Source organism: Perissodus microlepis, chromosome 14, assembly GCF_051167445.1.
Source record: "Perissodus microlepis isolate ML-2025 ecotype Zambia chromosome 14, ASM5116744v1, whole genome shotgun sequence".
Taxonomy (NCBI): Eukaryota; Metazoa; Chordata; class Actinopteri; order Cichliformes; family Cichlidae; genus Perissodus; species Perissodus microlepis.
Window position 1 is genome coordinate 29,868,461 of NC_140474.1, and position 23,032 is coordinate 29,891,492.

The 23,032-nt window shown below is 41.0% G+C and overlaps 1 protein-coding gene and 1 pseudogene across 1 annotated transcript in view; one reads left to right on the plus strand and one right to left on the minus strand.

The window, feature by feature from the left end:
• Positions 1 to 23,032, minus strand: part of LOC146374154 (uncharacterized) — a 198,969-nt gene that overhangs the window by 106,571 nt on the left and 69,366 nt on the right. The window lies entirely within an intron of this gene.
• LOC146374162 (TRPM8 channel-associated factor homolog) lies at positions 7,185 to 15,322 on the plus strand (annotated as a pseudogene).

Below are 23,032 nucleotides of genomic sequence, written 5' to 3' on the forward strand. Positions count from 1 at the left end.
CTGCATGAAGGGGAAACTGAATGTGGCAAAAGGAAGCGACCAATAGAAATAGAGTAAACACAATATAATTGGGAGTCAGGTGTGTCAGGTGACAAGAGACATATGGATGGTGTGTTACTGTGAGTCAGTTGAAAAATGGCAGAGAGTTGGGGTAGTAGTGTAGCCTTGAGAAAACATGCCATGGCAACCATGACATCACATATGTTGTCCTTATTTCCCCATGAGGGATACACACACATGTATAATCCTTGTTTAAATGGGATTGATATTCTCACTCGCAGCTATCCCTACACCTGTTTTCTCTTCTGTAGCTCCTTTGGCTGGGATGCTGAAAAAAAAAGTGTTCACTGCTTGCCACCACATAAACAACTTCCCCATGACAACACAGGAAAGATGAACCTGTTTGCTGAGACTTTCTGGCTGGGCCATAAAAAACGGCTACTATAGCTCTCCTTCCTGGACTGATCACCCCCCTCTGGCTCAGTATGACTGAAGCTTAGAACACTACAGACTGAAAAACAAAGATTATAAGTTTAAGTGATTTTTTTGTTGTGTAGTTAATCAATATTGTTCTTTATATAAAATGCATTGTAATATTGGAATGAAACCATTCAGCTGTTAAATCCGATACCTTCTTTTATAAACAAAAGAATGTGATCATGTTAGTGGGGAAATGTTAACTGTTACATTTTCTAGAGGGTTCACCAAAGTCACCAAAGTCTGTTAGTCAGAGTTTGTGAGACTGTTTTAACACACTACTATTGGCATCCCTATTTGTACACCTTATGTCTATTATTTCCAGATAAAGTAAAGTTAAAGTTCCATCCATTCGCTTCTGCTTATCCTTTTCAGGGCCGCTGGAGCCTATCCCAGCTGTCATAGGGCAAGAGGCAGGGTACACCCTGGACAGGTCGCCAGTCTGTCGCAGGGCTAACACACAGAGATAAACAACCATTTACACTCACATTCACACCTAAGGGCAAATTGGATTAATCAATTAACTTATCCCCACAAACTGCATGTCTTTGGATGGTGGGAGGAAGCCGGAGTACCCGGAGGGAACCCACGCAAACACGGGGAGAACATGCAAACTCCACACAGAAAGACCCCAGCCTGATGGTGGAATTGAGCTCAGGACCTTCTTGCTGCACAGCAACAGTGCTAACCACTGTGCCACCGTGCTGCCCTTAAAGTTCAAGTTAAGTAAGTTAAAGTTATTCATTGTTATAAAAGATGTTGCATTTGCAGGCTGCTCTGTGGCAGCTGTGATAGGGTCCAGCCTGCGATGGATGGGCATGCCATATAATGATAGGTATTCAAGTATTATATGCTGTAAGATTAAAATATTAAGACACTTCTGATCTTTCTGGGTCCCACTATTTATAGTGCTATCAGAAACATTTCTATAATAATTTCCATGCTGACTTGAGAGAAGGAGGCAAACTATATAAATATGATTTGTGGTGTTTTCTACTTTCTTTTTTAGCAGATGCATTGCTTCTTTTTCTTGTTTTTTCAGCTCTTTGAGTGCCTTTTTACATATAGCCTCCTGTCCTCACGGTTTGAGTGTATTCTATTGAGTGAGTGTCTAATTGTGTATTTTCTGAGGTTCTAGTCCACCAGTTTATAATAAATGTCAGTCTTTCAGTTTAAGCTTTCATCAGCTTTCATAAAGGTCAAAATTAATGAGTGTTTTTTGTGTTGTACATTTAATGAAAAATGTGACTGCTGATTTCCACCAGCCACATTTTTCGCAGTATGCAATTAACCATACACCTGACCCAGGTTAAAAGGAAATATGTGTAAACCTGTGTGTACTTGTTTTATGTATCACACATGCACATGACATCCTTTCTTGTTGCTTGCCTTTTTTAAAGTTTTATTTTAAAGCACATTTCCATTTTGGAGAAAAGCCATTCACTGGTTGGATGAGGGGCACACAGGGGTTGTTGGTGTTATGGTGAAACCCGCACTCAAAGTTTTCAGTGAGTCAGAGCTGAAGTGTGAGGAGACAAATTTCAGGAATGACCTAAGCGGGTTTGTGTGTATAGCATATATCACTGAGCAGCTGGAGGCCTGTAATGTCTTTTAATGCCGTTTTCATTTACTTTTAAGGTTAGCGACAGCTGTACTTTATCGACTCCAAAAGACTGCCTACTCAGAGCGGGATCAGCTGTATATAAAGTTTCCCCAAATCCTGATGCCCTCCTGTCCTACCTGATCAAGGTTAATCCAGTAATGCCTGTTGTCTGAAACCACAGGACCAAGATCAATGTTAACACAGTAGGGCAGAGCTCATTATTTTTGACAAATATGTGACTTATTGACGAGTCCAACCTATGTGTGTGCATAAGTTATTGTTACATTAATATATACAGCTTATTGAAAACAATGAAGTTAGTGAAATGCAGATTTTACATTTGTAGATTTCACTGACTTTTGATGTTGTATGTAGGGGTATCACAATACACTATAATGTCTTTCAAATTAAACATTTGATTTGTTAAAAATATGACAACAACAATAATAATAAACCAACAAACCAAAGCAGAATTTAAAACGGCAATACAATTTTAAAATGAAAAACAAAAGCTGACCTCAATGCTGCTTTATTTATGTACTTGTGCCTAGTATTGTCATCATATATATATGTGTGTGTGTGTGTGTGTGTGTATAAAGTTCAGTAAAAGGCTGCATTTTCTTAGGAAATTCAAAACAAATGACTGCATTGAATCTGTATTACTATTTAACTCAGTTCTAAGGCAACAGTTAATCAGTGGTGCATACTAGACAATTGGAAAGACGTAGGCTAATTTAGATGGGCTTTTCTTTTATTGTAAGGTGTTCACTGTAGCCTCTAACCGTGTTTTGATTCAGTCATACAATGTGAGGCCCCTTGCTTAATTCTTAGAGTGAATTGATGCTGATTTAAGCTAATACTAACGCCTGTAGATTGTTGCTACTGTGCCCTGAACCTCGTCTCACAGGTGGGTCTTCAGTTTGTTTTTGCCCTGATTCAGTCAGTGCAGTTTGGGTCTCTCTTTATAGTTTGTGTTCAAAGAGATTACTGTACCCGCCAGTGACAGCTGTTCAAATTGGTTTAGCAAGCCTATATGTTCTTTTCTGTAATACTTTTCTTATTACTGACAGTAGTGAATTAATAAAGTTCAACAAATTCAGCGAGGTTAAGGACAACTTTGTCTGATAGTTTTTTTATTTGATTCGATTTTATGTGTAACAGATGGCTCAGTACAGGTCTCTACTTGTGACTTGAAATAAGGACAAATGTTGTCATACCAGCTGAGATTATCAACAAAGATTGGAAGGCACTGTATGCAAAATCAGTTAATTTTGAGTTCTTCGTTCTTCTGATAATGCTCTCTGGTAGAACTAAGACCACCTCCAGTGACACTCAGGTCCAAGTTCATCCCACTGAGCTGTCCTCACTATTACCAGTGCCTTGCCCCAAAAGTGCACCTGTAGACCACCAAGAGTTAGCAAGCCTCAAACCCCAATGTGTCTTTCCTGAAAATCCATCCATCCATCCATCGTCATCCGCTTTATCCGAGGCCGGGTCGCGGGGGCAGCAGCCTAAGCAAAGAGGCCCAGACCTCCCTCTCCCTAGCCACCTCCTCCAGCTTATCCGGGGGAACACCAAGGCGTTCCCAGGCCAGCCGAGAGATATAATCTCTCCAGCGTGTCCTGCGTCTGCCCCGGGGCCTCCTCCCGGTGGGACATGCCTGGAACACCTCACCCAGGAGGCGCACAGGGGGCATCCTTGTCAGATGCCCGAACCACCTCAGCTGGCTCCTTTCGATGTGGAGCAGCAGCGGCTCTACTCTGAGCCCCTCCCGGATGGCCGAACTTCTCACCCTATCTCTAAGGGAGAGGCCAGCCACCCTTCGGAGGAAGCTCATTTCTGCCGCTTGTATCCGCGATCTCGTTCTTTCGGTCACTACCCACAGCTCGTGGCCATAGGTGAGGGTAGGGACGTAGATCGACCGGTAAATTGAGAGCTTCGCTTTTACACTCAGCTCCCTCTTCACCACGACAGACCGGTGCAGCATCCACATTACTGCAGCTGCAGCCCCAATCCGTCTGTCGATCTCCGGCTCCCTTCTCCCATCACTCGCGAACAAGACCCCGAGATACTTGAACTCCTCCACTTGGGGCAGGAACTCATCCCCGACCCGGAGTGGGCACTCCACCCTTTTCCGGCTGAGAACCATGGCCTCAGATTTGGAGGTGCTGATCCTCATTCCCGCTGCTTCACACTCGGCTGCGAACCGCTCCAGTGCGAGCTGGAGGCCCCCACCCGATGAAGCCAACAGAACCACATCATCCGCAAAAAGCAGAGATGAGATTCTGAGGCCACCAAAGTGAAAGCCCTCCGCCACTTGGCTGCGCCTAGAAATCCTGTCCATAAAAATTATGAACAGAACCGGTGACAAAGGGCAGCCCTGGCGGAGCCCATCACCCACCGGGAACGAGTCCGACTTATTGCCGGCAATGCGAACCAAGCTCTTGCAACGGTTGTATAGGGATCGAATGGCCTGTAGCAATGGGCCAGACACCCCATACTCCCGCAACACCTCCCACAGGACACCCCGAGGGACACGGTCGAATGCCTTCTCCAAGTCCACAAAACACATGTAGACTGGTTGGGCAAACTCCCATGCACCCTCAAGTATCCTCGAGAGGATAAAGAGCTGGTTCAGTGTTCTGCGACCAGGACGAAAACCGCATTGTTCCTCCTGTATCCGAGGTTCGACTAGCGGACGAACTCTCCTTTCCAGCACCCTGGCATAGACTTTCCCAGGGAGGCTGAGGAGTGTGATCCCTCTTTCCTGTACAATGTAATTGCAAAGAGACACTGTAACCATTTTAGACCTCTGACTTTTTTGTATCGAAACTGTAAACGAAAAGGAAAATGTATATCATGTCGATGAAATTGCAAAGACATTATTTCACTATTGTTAATAGCATTGTCACCAGATCTAAATATATTACTATATATTAAATATTACTATATATAATAATGTAATAATTTTAAACAAGGTCATACATTTGCTTGTGCTGCTAGTTTCAAAATAGGAAGGCCATGGGAAGTACGGGGTGTTGCAGCATCCCTTATTGTAAAAGGCAGCAATCACAACATCATCTGGCAAATGCAAAAAAATAGATGAAGGTGATGAAACATTTTAAACATTATTCTTGTAGTTATTTGTTTCAGAAATGTGTGGTTTAGGAAGTTATGATAAACAAGTGAAAATGCTGGTCATAGTCAAATGATGCTACATACTAATCTCCAGTTTTTGAAATTGTTCTTGGATTTCTCCCTGCACAAATATAGAGTGTCATCTCAGTGGCAATTCTGTTTTGAAAATGACAGGGTTGGGTCTTTCTGACTATCTTCAGTACCGCTGGTTCTTGATCTGAAGGATTTGGTGCTCAGGCAGTATGTTAAGCAGTGCCCGAGCATTCAAGCCAGCAGACAGCTGGCTTGAATGCTCTTTCAGAGGAGCAGTGCCACAGCACTTAGAGAACCTAGACACGAGGAAAAGCAGACTTAAAGCCATTCAAGCCACAGAATTCTTATACATGTGGCTGGATGCCAGGAGAGGGACCTTATTGTTAACCCCTGTGAGATATGCCACCCTCAGGACTTGCTTGTTCCAGATTTAGTTGGTGTCACGAGTGACCTGGAGGTTATACCCATACCTTCTGCAACATGGGGCTAATGGCAGCAACAGTATACATATTCCCACTGGCTCTTCTGAACATGTGTCGTGTTCAGCAATATCTCTTTGGACTGGGACTTTGCCCTTTGGCTCAGAAGCACCTGAAACCAGATTACTGTGATGCGTAGGTTGCAGGTAACTCCCCATTGGTGGGAAGGGCTAATCAATATGGATATGGTCCCAATCCTTTGTCACCAGGTTGTGTCATCAGATGCCTCCTTGGTTGGCAAGGGATTAATTCACAAGGGCAAGGGTGTCCGGAGAACTGCAAGACATGTTGAGGAGCTAATTCAGCCATTTGAATCAGCTGTGTTGGATCAAGGACACATCTAAAAACTGCAGGACACTGGCCCTCGAGGCCTGGAGTTGGGGACCCCTGCTCTGCATGCACACACACATTTACTAAATAAATAAATGAATAAAAACGCCTCAAGAAAAGGGCACTTGGGGCATCCAAGAGGAAAGGGGCAGGCTCTCTAAAACACATTCACACAGACTCAAATACAAAAATAACTTACTCTGTTGTTGATGTTATAAATGTAGTGCTTGCAGGGAAATAGTTTAGGAACTCATTTGTTTCCAAAGAGGGGCTTTGTCAAGACAAGTTGTCTTCAGTAACTAAAAACCCACCAGCCTGTGCACTGAGGTCACAGTGATGATCAGTAAGCCTGAGCCAAAAGGGGGAGTACTTGTTTTTTTGTCAAGTAGCTCAAAAGCCAGTGGTAATCTGTCTTAACTTGCTTTGGCATGTGTGTTTGATTTTGAGGCATGCGGACTGCGATTGTAAATGTGAACTTCAGATGTTAAAGGTGTATATGATGAGTTAAAGATTGCACAGTATTTGTGCTGAGTGAAGAACTTTCTGTGTCTTACAGAAACAAAACAAACACAAGTCTGAACTCAAATAGCAAAGAAAACTAACACAAAGGTCTGTGACGGAATATAATTGAGTACATTTATATACATACTTACATAAAAGGAGCTGTCTCTCATCAGTAGTTCTTTCCTTGTTTGTCCTCACTAAAGTCCCTCCTCTTCTTGTCATATCTTCTGATATAAACATCACCTTTCCCTGCTCTTTTTACATTCCTTCTCCTGTCCTGTCTGGTAGAGCTCCTGGTGTTTTTCTTTAAAGCTGTTGTGCTACAGAAAGGCAACGTTCAGGTAACCAAAAAGACAAAAAAAAAAAGTTGTGTGTGGTTGTAATGAGATCAGTGGAGAACAGCTTTTTATTTTCTCACCAGCTGCAGTTTGACAATTTGCTGTGAGGCTTGATGTTTAAAAGAATAATACTTTTATTTTTATGTTAAGTGAGTCTTTTTTAAATCCATCAACTTAGCTTGGCATACATATATGTAAGAAAAACTATTAAAGCTGATGTGCTAACAACCTTTTTCCCCTGCATCCTAACCTTCACCTTCTTCATAAGTCTACAGAGTATAAATCCTCTACACTGTGTCATCTAACCAGTCATTCAAAATCAAACATGAAGAGGCCTACGCCTCCCTGATGAGAGGCCTGAAGGAGCTGGACCTACAGGGACCCTGTGTTCCCAGTGACCTGTTGCTGATCGGAGACCATGCCTTTCCTTTAGCAATGAACAGTCGAGGTCAGGTGCTGATGGCTGCCTCTCTGTACGGCAGTGGAAGGATTGTGGTCCTGGGTCATGAGGGCTACTTGACAGCCTTTCCTGCTCTGGTAGAAAATGCTGTGACCTGGCTGAGAGGTGATGGCTCTGATAACCTCTCTGTAGGGGTGCACAGAAATGTCAGTGCAGCTGCTAATAGCCTAAAAAAATCCAGCTTCCAAGTAGAAGTTGTGGGAGCCTTCAGTGACAGACTGGGAGTTGGTGTTTATGTGACCGATGCCTACAGCGTGGGTTCAGACCCAAAGGAGCTGGTGGCGTTTCTGAAAGCTGGAGGAGGGGTGCTGATAGCTGGACAGGCGTGGCATTGGGCTGCAAATCACCCCAAAGAGAACATATTGCATCAGTTTGATGGGAATAAAGTGTCAGGAGTGGCAGGAATCTACTTCACTGAGCGTTATGGTGAGGTGGAGAACCTGCCCGTCTACCCTCAGATCCCGTCCTCCTGGATGTCGTTAGCGTGAGTATATGCTGGAGTTCTGTTTTACTGCAGATTTCTAGAAGTTCCACTTTTCAGATAATAACTTTAAATGTGAAAACATTTTTTCTCTCTTGTTTGATACAATTTATTAAAGTGAAATTTGGCATTGAATCTATTCCTTTGCGTTACCTAATTATTAAGTAGAAATAGCTTTTATAAAAATTACAATTTTATATAAAGTTTTTTTCCCATTAGTTTTACTTTTTATTGTATTATCCACGAATACATTTTCTAAGACGCTTGTCTAACCCTTGCTCCTAGTTTAGTTTTTTCCCAGTTTAGTTTAGCTGTTGGTTTTGGTTTCTCTTACTTTGAACCTTCGTGCTCTGCCTTCAAAAAACTGCATGTTTTTTGTTAAATGCTGTCCCTCCCCCGAGTGTCTGTGTTTGGATTCTCTAAAGAGAAACACAGTCTGCTGCCACAGACCTTTTAAACTATTTTTCTTTTTTTGTGGGCTCATTTTTGAAGTAAATCGAACTTTTTTTTATATAACTTACAATTCAACATCATACATTTAATATTTTTTTTTTCTCCTTTTTTTCTTTCCTCCTTGTTTTGTCCATCAATTCAACTTACATTTTTCCATGAGTCCATCACAGGAATTTTTTTAATTATAATGAAATAATACATTTGATCTATTATTTGAAGAAAATCATTTTTTTGTCCTAGTACACACTTTGTGTAGTTTTCAAAAAATTGAGATTAAAAAATAATGTGGCTTAAAGTTTCCTATTATTTTGCATAAACAGCTTTTTTTTGTTTAATTTTGGCAAGTGTTATTTATTTGTCAGTTACTGATCAAATGTAGAATCAATTTAGAGTTAAATTCAATTGAATTGTTATTTTACAACATTAATATATTTTTTGAGGACATTGATTTTAGAGATTAAACATTTTACACTTTAATTTCATAATGACAAATAAGGTAAAAAACAAAACAACAACAACAACAACAACAACAACAGATTTTTAGTAAAAAGACTCTGATTTCACTTTGATATATTGTATCTATAATTCTCAGCCTCTTTCCTGTTCCTCTTTGACCTTTTAAATACAGGACAGGCAGGGATTTTAAGGATGACTTGGAGTTCTTACTCCAGGGGGTTTTTGGAATTCAACCTCCCCTCTGAGTATCTGTGTTCTGAGGTTCTAGTCCACAGCCCACTAGCCTTTCCCATCGGCACTACAGAAGATGGACGACCATTCCTGGCAGGAGCCTACTATGGGCGAGGACGAGTCATTGTGGTTACACATGAAGGATGTCTGAAATTTGAGGTATAGTTGCTCTGAAAAATAACTTTGAAATTTTAAGACCTTCTAAGTCAAAATCAACACATAAGAATTTATTCATGTTGTACATTTACAAATGCATTTGTGTCACACTACATTTGTTTCCACCAGCAGTCTGTCACAATCACAATCAGTGTGGTGGAGGGTTTAAGTGTGATGGAGTACTGGCAAAACAACTTTCAAATTCCAAAAATCACTTACTTTAATGAGGTTATGTAATAAACCTCAGAGTGGAAAAAAGTGAGAAAATGAACTGTATGCTGATTGGACTTTTTTGTATATCACACATACACATGACAGCCTTTGTTGCTGCTTTCCTTTGATTTTAGAGCATGGCTCCATTTTGGAGAAACGCTATTCACTGGTTGGATGAAGGGCGCAAAGGGGTTGTTGGTGTCATGGTGGATCCTGCACTCAAAGTTCTGAGTGAGTCTGGGCTGAAGTGCGAGAAGACAAACTTCAGGAAAGACCTCAGTGTGTTTGTGTGTAAAGCGTATATCACTGAGCATTTGGAGGAAATCCAAAACTTTGTGGCAGAGGGAGGAGGCCTGCTGATTGGAGGACATGCCTGGTACTGAGCACAGACACACGCTGGGCAAAATGTACTAACAGATTTCTCAGGTATGATATTTTACCTTCCAGGGTTTCTCGATATACAGAACAGAAATACTTTTATTGTCCTTATTTTCCACCTAATTGTTCATAAATGCACCTCATTAATATAGAGCTCTTGTCCTCTTATCAACCAAAGCAATACTTTAAAACGTATTGTATACATGCAGTGCTGTAACAGACAACCACTAATACACTGATGACGAGGGATGGGAATCGAGAACTTGTTCTCTCCAAGAACCGATTACCAGGTCAATTTCTTTGAATTGTTAGTTTGTGTCTGTAGCCACTGTTTCTACCTTTTCATGTCTCATGTCTAATTAAGTAATATACTGCAAGTGTTCTATGTAATATTCGTAACTCATTACTTTTTTGAGTAACAAAACCAACACTGATCACAGTAAATTAGAGGACGTACTTATACAAACACACAACATTTGACCACATAGCATGCTATTAAATTGCATGAATGCAATGTCTTTGATATGCTACTTAGTGATGGTGGTGACTTAAGATGGAGCCAATGACAATCAATAAAGAATCGTTTAATGTCTTTCAGGAAACAAGATCCTCAACCTAATGGGATTGAGCCTGTTGAAAACAACAATCAGCACGGGATCATACAAAGCCGCTATTCCCAGTGAGGCTATTAAAGATACTTACCATTTCCGCCACCTTCTGTACCGCTTTGCTGCCCATGTGACTACAGGTGGAAAACTAAACAAACATGAGGAGGGATGTTTGAAAAAGCTGGGCAGCGACTGCAATGTCTACTTGCAGATGAAAGCCCATGACTGCTTCCACTACAGACAAGTCTTGGCTGCACTCACTGACGTGTTAAAGAGGTCAGGCCTGCCGCAGGTGAGTGGAAGATCATGCAGTATCTCATATAGTACACTACAGCTATCAACTAGATGTGTTAGATCAACAGCCACTGAAATTTTCTTTCAAGGTGAGCGACAGCTGTCCTGTAATGACTCCAAAAGACCACCTACTCCTCAGTGTGGGATCAGCTGTATATAAGGTTTGCCCAAATCCCGATGCCCTCCGGCCCTACCTCATCAAGGATAATCCAGCAATGCCTGTTGTCTGTAACCATAAGATCAAGATCGATGTCAACACAGCAGGTCAGAGCTTATTTTTGTTGACAAATATGTGAACTATTGATGAGTCCAACCTACACACCATATACGTGCACTTATTGTTTAAGTAATATATCTGATTTAGACAATGACCCTCTATATGTTACAGTAATGTTTACATAACATGAATATATCAATTTAATTGAAAACCATAAAATAAGCGAACTGCAGATTTTGCATTTGCAGTTGTCAGTGACTACAAACTTTAATGTTGCATGTCGGGGTATGGCTTCTTTCAAATAAAAAAATGATATCATTCACAATGAGCTACTACTACTACTACTACTACTACTACTAATAATAATAATAATAATGATAAAACAAGTAGCTTTAAAAGGGTTATAAAATGCTGAAATGAAAGAGGAAATGCTCTCTGGTAGACAGGTATATTGCATAATAGAGGGTGATGGCATGTGGTATTAAAGACTTTGTGTATCTGCCCTTCTGCCAGTGGAGCTGAATCAGTGCAGACTGTGGTCAAGATTATCCATTATGTATAACTGTTTGTTCAGTGATCTCTTCTTCACCACAGCTTTGAATGTGTTTAGTTTGCAGTCAATTACAGAGCCGACCTTCCTAATCAGTTTATTCAGTCTGTTGGTGTCATTAGTACTGATGCTGCTCCCACAGTAGATGACAGCAACGTACACTGCACTCACCACAACTAAGTGATTGAGTCAATCGCTAGCATTTTTCTGCATACAGTATGTCGAAAGATTGCAGCTTCTTAAGAATATTTTTTCTATATTCTCTTTGTTGTCAATTTTATTTCTAAAGTACATTTAAAACAATGGCTGTTGACCAAAGTGATGCACATCTAAAATAATGAAATCACATACATAGGACAAGATGACAGAATTTAAGAAAGGAAACCACAAATAATAATAAGTAATCAGAACTCATTATGATTTACAAGTCAGAGGATAAAAATTGGTATTCAAATGGGTATTGAAAATGTCTATTGTTGGGCAAGTCCTGATGTGAAGGGGCAGTTTGTTTAGGAGCAGCAACAGGAAGATTGGAAGGTTTGTGCCAACTATAGGAGATCACACTCCCCAGCTTCCCTGGGAAGGTCTATGCCCGGATACTGGAAAGAACAGTTCATCCGTTAGTTGAATTTGAGATTCAGGAGAAAGAAAGTGGTTTTCGCCCTAGTTGCAGAAAGCTGGACAAGCTATTTATCTTCTCAAAGATTTTTGATTGTGCTTGGGAGTTTGCCCATGTTCGCACATGTGTTTTGTGGATTTGGACAAGGCATATAATTGTGTCCCTTGGGGTATCCTGTGCAAGATGACATGGGAGTACGGGGTGTCTTGTCTGCTGTCACATTTATAATTGCAGAAAAAGCTTGGTCTGCATTATCAGCAATAAACTGAAATCATTCTCGGTGTGTGATGGACTCTATTCTTTCACATTAAAAGGAGCCAGTTGAAGTGGTTCTGGCAGCTCCTCCTGGTTTTTTGTTATTGTGCCCCTTAAACCTTGACTCACAGATGTTTCTTCAGTTTGTTACTGAGTCACTACAGTTTGGTGCTCTCTTTAAGCCTTGTTATAGTTAGTGTACAAACTTAGTACTCCACATCTCAATGGCAGTTGTTCATACTGCTTTAGCTACCTTATATTTATTTTCTGCACATTTTTTCTTATTAACAACAATAGTGAATTAATATAATTCAACAAATTAATAAAAGTTAATAGTTAGTATAGTATTTTCTTTTTCATTTTGTGTGTGCCAGGTAAGGAAGAGTGGATCAGTACAGGTCTCTACCTGTGTCCTGGAATGAAGACCATCGTGGTCTTACCAGCTGAGATTATCAACAAAAACTGGAAGGTACTGCAAACAAAATCAGATTATTTTGAGTTCTTTGTCCCTCTGATAATGCTGCATGTTGTCTGGTCTTTGATAGAAACCATAAGAAACCATAACTCACCTCCAGTGAGGTTTAAGGCCAAGTTCATCTTACTGAGGCGTCCCTTTCCTTTCCCTCGCCCCCACTGTTTGCGATAGTTGACTGCCCCTCCCTGACCTTGGTACTAGCAGAGGTTTCTTCCTGTTAAAAGGGAGTTCTTCCTTACCATTGTTGCCAAGCGCTGCTCATAAGGGGAAATTTGATTGATGGGGTATTCTCTGTATGTATTATTGTAGGTTTTTTACCTTAAAATATAAAGCACAATGAGTCAACTGTTGTTGTGATTTGGCACTATACAAATAAAATTGATTTAAATTGAATTGAAAATCTAATTTTGCAGCCTGTTATCCTTTTATTTATCTTGTAATGTGTAGCTAAAAAGTATTAGGCAATGACACAATTTTCCATTTTATCTACAGATTCAGATAGGCTGTCAAACTGATGAGCTACATGACAAGGATGAGCTGAAGAGACCACCATGTGTTCATGAGCAGTTTACTGTTACATCAGACATGATGCATGTGTCCAACCTGTGGGGGGGACTCATCTATCTGGTGGCTCCACCCAACACACAAGTGAAGGGTTTGGAGGTCACAGTCCAGAAAGCTGTAACTGCTCCATATTACAAGTCTGGTGAGTCTGTGGTTTATAACAGTGCTGTGTACTTTGTGCACTTTGTGTCAGTTGATTTAATGGAAGATATCTGATAAGTCTTATACTTGTTGAACTGGATCACTTTCATTCTGATCGAAGGTACAGTGTTTTCATTGGACAATACAGGTGACTTGAGCTCAACATATTTCTAGTAAAGAAAGCTAAACAAAGAACCTTTTAACAGCTTTACCCCTCTTCTAAACCAGTACACAAAGTTTAATAATCCAAGGCATTTTTATGGGTCTGTTCCCCTTTTGCTCTTTTCAGGTGTAACAACTGCAGCTGAGTGGTTAACGCTGCGCACAGCTCCTTCACCGTGGGCAGAGTTGGAGTTTGAAAACATCGTCCTCACCGTACCATCAGATGCTATTCGGGATCTGGAGCGCCCCGACAAGGTGGCTGCTCTCTGGGATGAAATGATGAGGGCCATTGCAGATCTGGCTGCCAAACCACACAAATTTCCCCGCAAGGAGCGCTTTGTGACAGATGTGCAGATTTCTGTCGGTAAGTGCATTTTGCTTCATGTTTTATACTTGCCCACTGTCTCCTGCTGTGGTGACCCCTTGTGAAAAAGGGAGCAGCTGAAAGCTTTTGTATTTACTTGTTTCTTATTTGCTTTGCTTATGGAGAGTCCCAATGACATGAAGCCTGTCCATGACACATATACAGACAACCATTTACATTTATAAATCACAAAAATTTGTAGTTTCCATCCTAACTTAAACAGGAAATGAATGTTTCTGTCATATATACACTGTTAGAATGATGAATGGTAATATTTGATATGTTGCACTGTTCTCTTACAAAGCTATGTAATCTTAAAAAAGTACTAGTATCCCATTGTAGACCAACTTTCTATTATTTGGTTAAGGCTGGATGCATGCAGGTTATCCTATCATGGCACACCATGCTTCAGCTGCTGAATTAGTTGGTGTTAAAAACAGTAAAGAACTGTGGGGTCCCATCCATGAGTTGGGACACAACCAACAGAGAAGCTGCTGGGAGTTCCCACCACACACCACAGAGTGTACATGCAACCTGTGGTCAGTGTATGTGCATGAAGAAGTGCTGGGTCTCAACAGAGCACAGGTAGAGTAAATCAATTGGTGTTGAGATTGAAAATCTGTTATTTACTTTATCAGACATGATCATAAAACACAAGCACTTTTTCCAATTGTTGTTCAATGCAGGCTCATGACGAGTTGCCTTTAGCAAAGCGAAAGAGTCGAGTAGAGAAATACATCAAGGGAGGAAGGAAACTCAGTGACTGGAAGCTGTGGGTTGCCCTGGAAACATATCTGCAGGTGAGAGAGTTATAGAGAAATTTTGCTTGGTCCACAGTGAAGAAAATGCATGATATGAATAAGACTGAAAGTCTGTAACTCCATTTCACCCAGTCACACTTTAAATTTAGCAAGTCAAATTGCATCATATACAGGAGAAAATTACATAGCAAGGGGTAGACATGACCCTTAGAACAATAATAAACCAGTCACTGGTGGTTGTCAAGAGGCAAATACTCCCAACAAACAAACAACATAACAAACAGCAACAATTTTGTATAAAAGTAGTTTGGCTTGTTGTCATATCTACCTTCTCTGTAGCTCCAGGAAAAGTTTGGCTGGGATGCCTTCAAGAAGGTGTTTGCTGCGTATCACCACATGAGTGACTTCCCTGATGACAACAACACAAAGATGAACCTGTATGCTGAGACTTTCTCTCAGACTGTGAAGATGAACCTGACTGGCTTCTTTAAGGCCTGAGGCTGGCCAATAGAAGCAGCTGCTGAAATGAAACTGTCCAAGCTGCCTTACTGGAATGATCACCCCATGACTCAGTACAGATGAACCCAGTGCCACTGCAGACTACAGAAAATTAATGTTAGTTTTAATGAGTGAAATTCATTTTGACTCATTTTGACCTCAGGCCATACTCGGTACAGTTGTTTCTGTACACTACGCCAGCCACTTGGTTCCTTTGTTTTTTAGGTCTGTTACACATAGAGCAAAATTAACCTGTGTAATTATTTAGTACGCTCACTGGTGGTGGTTTGTGGTTATGATGGTGTTTTTGTGTGGTTTTTAGTGGAACTAGTAATCGTGTTTTTGTAGTAAGTATCACTTTAGTATGTTACATTATAAGCATGACACTTAATATGTAAACCATTCACTGTCAAAGTTTCATGTCTGTATTATACCAACAGGATAAGACAGAACTGGATTAGTTGTTTTCCCATTGACCGAGAACTGATACATAGACTAAATGACAGTAGTATAATGATCCTAGTAATCTTGATTGTTTGTGTAATTAAGTAAAAGTTTTGTCTAATAGCATGGAATCAATGCAGTTAAACTTAAAAAACAATACAAGAATTGATGCCTACATTTGTTCTGTTGTTGAATGATTGCGTTTGGCTGAACCACAGATTCTGTGCAGTGAATCTAAGAACATTACATGGACTGTGTCAGATTATAATATTATTTTATGCCATGTTAGACCCTTAATTAAAGATGGTGAATTATTATGTAGTTTTAGTTTGCATTATTCTCCTGAATTAGAAGAAGGTGATAACTATTGCATTTGTTAAGCTGAGTTGCATTACATTAGACTGCTGGTTTATTGTGAATGAATGATATTGTTTTATGATGCATTATACTGCTGAGTTATGAGAAATACTGTTTGCAGAAAGTCATCGCCTTATTTGTCTGATTAGAAGAGAACAGAACATACTGGAGTTTTCTGCCCCATCTCAGCGGGAGCAGATAAACAGGGAGCCAAGGTTGTAGCTTAGCCACTGTGTGAGAGAAAGAATGTGAATGTTTAGGCTTTTATGATTAGGTGGGGCCACTAGAGGCTATAAGAGTTTGATCAATGCTCCACCATTTTGAGATCTGATGCTGTCTGCGTACGGTGTCCATCTCCCACGCGTGTGATCATTAAAATCATCGTTTGACTCAACCCGGCCGGACCAGTGTTGTTATTGTGGTTTTTCCTCTTGTATCCATCCCCAATATTTGAGTCCGTAACAGTTTTGGGGGCTCGTCCTGTGATATTGGGGTGGAATTTTGGAGGTTTGGACGGTCCGAGGTTGTCGAACGGACAGGCACAAGCCAGTGGTCTGACGTGAGTGGGCATAAGCGGGCTTATACAAAGGTAAGGCACTACCTGTTGAATTATTTCCAAAGTGTGCCAAATTGGACATGACAAAATTGAAGTCTACTCACTGAAGTTACTGGTAGATGTCTGTTTTGATTTTGATGAAAAATCTCATGAGAACTGTGACAGTACTGAGTAGTTAGAGCAGTTGGACTGCTGATTGAAGTTAAAGCAGTTGGACTGCTGAGTGAATTTAGTTGGATAGGGAATTGGTCATTTTGTGGGTTAGAATCCCCATTGGTCAGACAGGTTGGACCTGCGTCAGTCATACACTTGTTTTGGGGTGTTGACTGTTGTTTCAAAGTATTATAAATTTTTCAAGAACGGCAGTTGGACTGCTAAGAAGCGCATAGCCCGGAGGTTACGCTCCCTCCTGGCCGTGGACGCGCGACCTTGACCTGTCGGCGAACAGGGTTAGTTCAGTTTGGCTTAACTGTGGGGTACAGGGCATCCTGGAATAAGCTAGGAGTTAGAGTCTCCTCACCGTTTGGAACGGTGTCTGCGCTTTTTTGGGCAGCAAAGGTTGGACCTTGGGTGTTGGACACTTTTAAATTGAGTTAGGGACTTTAGAGATGAGGCCAGATACAGTTAGAGGCTGATACTGGTTAATTGATCACAAAAAAGTTGGACTTTTTCGGTTGGACCCGTTAACTTAAATTTGTCAAAATTGTGTAGGCGCTAAATCTGTCAGGCCTGACAGTGGTTGTAAATATAAGACGTCTTTGTAATATAAAATAATAGAACTGTGTGTGAGACTGTTTGTGACGACAGCGCGCTGCAGCGCTGCGAGCTATTTTTAGACGGTGTGTGAACATGCAAATGAGGTGGCTGCTGTGAAGCGCACAGAGGACTTTTGCTTCCGGTTTAGCGTGTTTTTTGAGTTTTATAATTATGATTTGCAAATACTGTTAAAGACCTGTAAATAAGACGCTGATTTTGCTGATTATAATATTACAAATAAGGTTTTGAATGACTAGGGGAAATGTTTGATGTTTGGCTGAGTTTTGATATAGAAAAGACAAATCGTGCATGATTTAGACCGACACTTCAGTCGGCAGAGTAAGACTGAGTGATAAATACAGCTGTGATTTGTTTCAGTTTTATGGTAGGAAGCAGGATTTATAAGATTTTTAAAGTGTCCCTTGGTTCAGCCCAATAATATAAGCGGTTACATTTGATTTACTGTTGGTTTTATCATAATATAGGGTGTGATCAAGCACGAATTTCAGCTGTGTGTGTGACAGGAACTCTGCATGCCCATAAAAGGCAACGGCCAGACTGTGAGAAGTATGCACCGAGAGAGAGAGAGTAAAATCTAGTCAGATGAAGTGAATCAGGAGGTTTTCAGAAAAGAAATAGTAAATGAAGGTTTTCAGAAAAGAAATGGTAAGTGAATGTTTTCAGAAAAGAAATGGTAAGTGAATGTTTTCAGAAAAGAAATAGTAAGTGAATGTTTTCAGAAAAGAAATAGTAAGTGAATGTTTTAGTGTGTTAATACAGGTGGATTTCTCTCAACCTGGAAACCTGAGTACAGCGGCAAAAGCATAAACAGAATTGGGACGACAGACAGGCCAAGCTTTGGCTCAAAAGTTTACAGCTTGACCTCACTTTCTCCCCACCCTGAAAAGAAACTTAAAGGACATCTTCTCCTCCAGTTATCGGTTACCATCACTGGAAATTTGCAGGCAAGTTTTTGACTGAATTGTTGTTGGCACCATGTGTCCCTGAATCTCACAAGCAAGCTCTAACTCCTGGCTGAAGACATGGAATGCTGTTATTTAAGGTGGGGAATCAAAATTTGGGAAACAAAATAAAAACACACACACAACCAGAGAAATATATGAGAAAGGCACGTGTTAGAGGAATGCCTTGTTTGAGAAAAAAGTTAAAATAACCCACCTACAAACGCACACACACGCAATGAAGAAACAGCTTACATTCATGAACACGTGAAGATTTTCCAGCAAGGTAAAGCAGCGAAACTTAACATACACCTGTTGTTAAATGATAAAGTTTATCCACTACTAACAAATAAACTCTCTGGGTTGCAGGACAACAACTTAACTTCAAAAAAAAGACACTGGTCTGACCAACCAGTGATGACACGACAAATTTAGTGGTTAGAAGATTCAAATTGTGACATGTTTTCTGCTGATTGATTAATACAAGTGATTACTGAATGAAAGAAAATTATTTTTTGGGCTTTTAAACATGATCTTAACAATTTTAACATGTACCTGTGTTGTCCTGTCAGCTTGGTGGGTTATGAGTTGATTATATGGTGGACACTGTACTGCTGAACAACAAACAATTATATTGCCATCACTGTTATAATCTTACAGTGACACAAAGTCTCAGATTTAGTTATTCTGAAAATAAGTTTATCAGACCAACTTTTATTTTCAAACACAACAAAGTATAACAGCCAACATACATACATACATACATACATACATACATACATACATACATACATAACTTTGAGAAAAAACAAAAAAAAGGGGGAGAGAATGCTGACACAGGGCCTGGCCCCGTTGTTTCTCCCATCTCTGAATAACACAGCCAACACAACATCATTTTCCTGTTCGTCTGTTTTTGTTTTGTTTTTGTTTTTTCTCTTTATGCTTGATTACAGGCTGCTTTGCCGAGGCTGACCTGGACTCCTGCTCTCCCCTCTACCATCTTTGCTCACTCCTCTACCATCTTTGATGTGACCCTGACCAAATGCTACAGCAGCTGGACCCACAACAACAACCTGAAAATGTCAACAGAGCTGCAGGAAAACGATCTCATGCAGCGGAGACGGAGAGCGTTAAATCCAAGGCCCGTTTCACTACACGGGGGAGATCTCCAGACAGCTTCAGCTAACAGAGCTCTGATGAGACGCCCATTAAGCCCAGAGGAAAAGTGAGGCCGAGCAGAAGAGTGCTGACCTTAACAACTCTGCATTAAAACTGTGCAGGACAGTGACTGACCAACACGGATGATCGGGCAGCAAAAAGGGCGTGCCAGAGACAGGAGGAGTAACTGAGGTCAGGAGGCACCTCAGAATGGACAAAAGCACCAGAAGAAAAGCTGAAGGCACAGGTGTCGGGGCTCGGCCAGGAGCTGACCTCTGAGAAGAGCCGAACAGCAGAGCTGCAGAAGGCCGTGGGAGCAAAGCAAGGAAAACATCAATGGACTTTAATCTGACGTGTACGGAAAAGACTCTGAGGTTTCTGCCCTCAGTAAGAGCTCAAGGCATCAGAGCAGAAACTGAGCATGGCTCAGGAGGAGCTGGCTGATAATCGAACCCATCAGTCAGGCTTGGAGTCCCAGACACAGGACTTGAAACCAGGCCGGAGCTTGCTGGAGCAGGAGGTCGCCAAACCTGACAAGAAGCTCCTACAGCAGGAGCAAACCCTGAAGGAGCTACAGAAGCAAAAGGGTCAAGTTAAGGAGGAGCTGGACAAGGAGAAGATGCAGGACACTGGAGAAAAGGACTGCCTCAATTGGGGCCAGAACCAGTATGGACAGAACTTTGAGCAGCAGCACCAATGGATGCAAACAGACTGAAATGGAGGAGGGCAGGACCCCAGGGCACGCCTCAGGCTGTGGTTTACCCAGAACACCAGAACAGGAAAGTGATGAACACACACACACATCTACATACACTGACTCAGAATGAAGAGAAACGCACATATGAACACATATGCACTCGTTGATTCACTGACACACACACACACACGCGCTGAGTCAATTGAGTGAGAAATGACGCACACACACGCACACAAATCGAAATGCTGATTCAGTCCACTGAGAAGTGATCCACACACACACACACACACACACACACACACGCACACAAATCGAAATGCTGATTCAGTCCACTGAGAAGTGATCCACACACACACACACACACACATATATGCACACGCTTGTGCAATGAAGAGTGATACGCACACACACACACTGCTGCAATGAAGAATGCTTTACTAACAAATGCTTATGCTGACACGCAAAATGCTGCACACAAACGTCCAAATACAGAATCTGTTACAACAACAAGAAGCCATTGATTGTTTATTGGTTAAATGCATTTCATGTCACCCAGAGGGCATTTGTGTAGGTTTAGGGGACAGGGTCTAAAGCAGTTTGGTTATGAAAACAATGTCTGTGCGTGATGTCTGTCTATGGCTCAAGGCCTTGACTGAATTGTTTACTGTGCTTCACACAGCCTGATAAGGAGCAGTGGTACAGAGTGAAAATGATGAATTAACGGTGTGAGTTTTATTTCGGAGCGCCACATTTTTGATTGAGATTTAATTGAAGGAGGAACACACTGGAAAAAAAAAAGGAAAAAAGGGCCACCCCTTGGATTTACGTAAGCATCTCGCGTGTGTTAACACAATTGCCTCAGGCTTTAAAGATCTGTACGAAATCCAACAACTCAACTTGTTCTCATTGAGACGACACAATACAATCTAATAAGAGTGGTTAGTTGCTGAACTCACGGAATCCACAACACCGCATAAGATTTCAAACTGCAGGAAAATCACTGGAGTTATAAGAGGCCGACAGCAACACACACACCCCATGCATGCTATTGCTATTTATTGTGGATTAACCTGTCAAGGGCAAGAACAAAATAATTCTGCATCAAATACAGGAAATCATAGCTTTCCTGTATTTCCTACATTGTTGGCATGTTGGTTGGTGCTGTTGCTCCACACTAAGAAGGTCTTGGGTGCAGGTCCACAGTCTGGCTAGTTTGCAGTGGTTTCTCTCTGGGTATTCTGGTTTCCTGCCACAGTGAAAAGTCATGCAGCTATTAGAGCTAGGTTAATTGATGATTCTAAATTATCCATGAATGTGAGTGTGAATGGCTGTTTGTTTCTATCTGATAGACTGGTCAGCGGTCCGGGGTGTACCCTGCCTGATAACCTATCACTTCAGGGTTATTTCCCAGCCCTGGTGCAACCAGGAGAAAGATAGGAGGATGGTAGTTGTTGTAGACCCATTCAATTTTTATGGTAACCAGGATCTAGACTTTGTTGAGCCGTATGCAATATGAAGACAACATGTAGTATTTAAGTGACCAAGTAGAATTTGGATAAAAGTTACTGAATAGTGTTGAAATAAACTGACAGAATTGAAGGATCAAAATATTCCAGAGATCAACTTACTCCATCTGAACATGTTTCAATCGTGTTTTATGAACACAAAATGCACAGGTTTGCTGAATATGAAAAGGTTGTGTTGATTTAACTCAGTTGTTTAAGTTTCTGTTGGAGCAAAACATTTGTGTGCAACCAGTGTCCATTATTGAATCAAGTAGATCAACACGTTTTTTGTCAGGGCAAAAAGGAGTTACGGTCCCTGTATTCCTACACAATATTGTCCCAGGAGGGAGGAAAAACTTTCTGGTGAATTTTAGTTGATTTCTGGGTTTTACTTAACACTAGGTTGATTTCATCAGTGAGGTTTGGATTGTTTTCTTTCTCTAAGAGAGAGAAAGATGGTTTTATGCTTCGACATGTTTGCAATGGGCCCCAGTATTTGTTATTATATGAGTATTTTATTGGTTACGTTTGTTTTTGCTTTTGTTACAGTGCACTGAAATAAGAACATCTGAGAGGTGTGATCCACCGGTGGTGATATTTAAGTATTTTGTGAGTTCCTGATTTAACAAATCAGCTCTTTAATCCAGGCCTGAGAGATTGAACTTTAAAGCGCTATAAAATATTCTTACTGAAAACAGTCGCAAAGTGTTTTTCTCCATGATTATAATGGGCTTGGGAGAAATTCGCTTATATGGGACACTGATCACATGAGAAGTCCTGAGCCTAAAAGGATTGCAGCGAGTCAATCCAGTCAAAAAACAAGGAACTGTTTTCCTTTAAAATGATGACGTCATCTTGCTGGTGAGGGAGGCTCGAATAGGTTGCGCGTGAGACTCCATTATCAGCAACTTCTGGTATGAATGTGTGTGGATGTATGCATGTGGCTGGACTGTGATGGACTGACGACTAAAAGTTTTAACTGACTTGATACTGAGACAAAAATGGTACCGACTTTAGGATTAGTAAATGTCCACAAACAATTCACCCAGCCTGTAAAAGAAGAGTGGATGTTTTGTCTTGCTTTGATTTGTTTTTACAAGAACAGAAGGATGACAGAGACTAAAGGGGGAGACTGTATCTTCACATGAGCGTGAACTGCAGACTTAACCCTTTGGTTGCTAATTTTGAGTTACTGATGTTTGCATTAAGAAAATTGTGTTTTAGTAGCGGTGTTTCGATTAGTGTATCACATTATATTGTTGGGAAGGTTAAATGCTAAATTGAAGAAAAGGTTTGATTTCACTCATGACTGAACATGTTATTATTAACCATAGCAGGCCACTGTTAAAGTCAATTAAC